Consider the following 2,878-nt stretch of genomic DNA (forward strand, 5'->3'; position numbering starts at 1 on the left):
GAGTGGAGTGAGGGGTAACTCCCTCAAGAAGGTAAAGATCAGCCTGCTGGAGACTTTGTCATCTTACTGAGAAATTTCACACTCTGGCTTTGTAAAATCATTGACAGTCCAGTTGATTTAGGCTGTTATTAAGAGGGCTGTTCTCTTCCCACCTCCACCTGCAGCTGGGGTAGGACTGAGCATTCCCTCCCCACTTAGTCTACAGCACCCAGGGGAAAGTTCTTATCACTGTCTCCAACTGGGGGCAGATTCACTTGTTGGGAGAGGTATCTGTCCCGAAGCAGGGTGGAGATGGGTGGCACACTCAAACAGGGCCATTGGGCTGGGGGGTTGTGGGGGCTACACAGCAATAGGGCTGTCATATAATTGAAGCTCACTGCCCAACCTGCAGGACTCCACGGGCCTTTTCTGGGCTCCTGCCTGCCTCTCTCACTCCCAGACTTTGGATATGGCCCACAACTTTCCCAAGAGGCTCCTCCAAGCAGATAGGAAGGACGGCAGGAGGTTTCTAAGTGCTATGGCCCCATTTCAGGCTCCAGGTGCAAACCAGTCATATCTCTATTTCCTCAAGATCCCAATGGCTTTTCATATCCTTGAGAATGAAATCAGACTCTTTACCTTGACCTACAAATAGGGTGACCTGTTATCCCAACATTATTATTAGTAGCACCCCTTTCAGTCTCAAATGTGTACTAGTCTAGATGATAAATTATGTGGCCACCTTATCAAGCAGTAGGCTCTGCATGTTCCCAGCCCTGCCTCTGCCCCCAGGCTCCTCTTCTCTGTTTGCTCCAGCTTGCACACCTCACTCTAGCCAGGAAGAGCCATTCTTTTTTTTTTTTTTTTTTAAAGTAGACTCCGCAACCAGCAAGGAACCAAGCATGGAGCCCAACTTTGGCTTGAATTCACAACCCTGGGATCTGAGCTGAGATCAAAAGTTGGACGCTTAACCAACTGAGCCACCCAGGCACCCCAGGCAGAGCCATTCTTTGAATGGACATAGCTCTTGCCTGCCTCAGGACCCTGATGCCCGCATTACCCCTCCTGGAACACACCTAGTTCTACTCAGCTCTCAGGTCTCATTTCAGTGTTCCTTTTTCAGAGAGGTGTTCCTTTAGCCCCTATGAACCTTAGTTCTATTATACCAATGCTGTTATTTTCCTTTATTGCCAGAATCATCAATTTGATGACATGTTTATTCATTTAATACCTGTTTCCCTCACTGGATTGTAAGCAGTCACCCCTGTATCTCCAAAATCTAGCAGAGGCTATTGCCCCATAACTGTTTTATGAATGAATGAATGAATGAATACATGAATACATGAATACATGATGTTTCTCCCAAATGCATACACCCACTCTCAAGATAAAGAAGTCACTACAATCAACTGCAAGGAGATGTGATTCTAGCACAATTTGAGCTTCCCAACAACATAACACATCACTCTAAGCAGCCCATCGCAGTAGGATGTCAAACAAAGGCTGTTACGGAATGAGAGATACTGCACCGTAAGGCCTTCCCTGCACCTGGTTCTCATCTTACTCCAGGAGGGACATCAGCCAATCTGCCTCCGAATCCACATCACCATATACAATGTCATAGTGAACGTATACACATCCCCTTACGGACCTGTGAGAACATTTCCCTGGAATCTAGATTTCCCAGGTAGCTGTATCAGTAGATCATCAGAGATATACATACTTAAAATACTTAATTGGATTTAAGCCCCCCCCCACTTTTTTGGTCTGCGTAAGTTCTAGAATTCTTGGGCCGATTATCCATCTTGACAAGTGGGGCCTTGAACCAAATTTAATTTGATAAAAAAATATACACCATTCTTCTATTCCAAGTATCATGGAAAATTTGCTACCTGTTCTACATACAGCTTTATGTGCTATTGTCCACCCTTGGAAAAAAGGCATCAGGATGAGCTGGATGCTAGGGAGGTAGCCTGGGCAACGTGAACCCTTGTCCAGCCCCTAGAATAGGTGGGGAGCAAGAGAAGAAAAAGAGAAAGCTCTGCTAAAGGCTGGCTCTCCTGGAAGTATTATGGCATTCGTTCTCCTGGAAACCCATGGAAAAATCCATTGTACAGAACACTAGGTGTGTTGCTCTGAGACCTGGACTGGGCTGATAGCAACAACCAGAGCCCTCCTATGCCCAGAGAGACCAGCATGCAAGCTAGGAACCAGAGAAGGGTTAGCCTGGGGGCCCGGGGGAAGGGAAAAGAGAGGGAGGGCCCTCTGATCAGCCCCAGTAGACTCAAAACAGAAAAGCCATTCTGCTCCCACCCCGTCTTCCCAATCAGAACTACATAAGGCAAATGCCTGCTTGACTCATCTGCAGCCTTTCCACAGGCCAGCCCAGGCCTGATGAACTCTGGCATGGGACTTCCAGAAATTTGGCAGGATGACTGTATGAGCAGCCTGGAATTTTAACTGGACATACAGAAGGAAGAACCCTGTCTGGTGGGGTGCGGGGCGGTGAGGGGACAGCCACAGACAGCTTCCCAAACTCTGGTAGAATGCATTCAGGCTTGCAGACAGACATACAGACAGATGTGCAATCAGGGATGACAGATATACAGCTGTGGGTGCAGAGATGCACATCCTATCATATAAACTCACTCTTCTTCCAGCCAATCCCATAACCCACCTCAGTATCCTCCAGAACCACTAGCCTCCCAGTTTAATGGCACTATTTTGAAAGCAAAAGAGCACTGAGCACTTTGCACTTCCAGCCAAGATGGACTAATAGGAACTGGATTTATTCTCCCACCTGAAACAATTAAAACATAGTATAAAATATATGAGACAATTTTTGAGACCCTGAAAATGACGTAACAAAGATGGGAAATGAACAAGGTGAGCCATACAC

Source organism: Callorhinus ursinus, unplaced genomic scaffold, assembly GCF_003265705.2.
Source record: "Callorhinus ursinus isolate GAN/ISIS: 27379988/994484 unplaced genomic scaffold, GSC_fseal_2.0 scaffold31, whole genome shotgun sequence".
NCBI classification, from domain to species: Eukaryota; Metazoa; Chordata; class Mammalia; order Carnivora; family Otariidae; genus Callorhinus; species Callorhinus ursinus.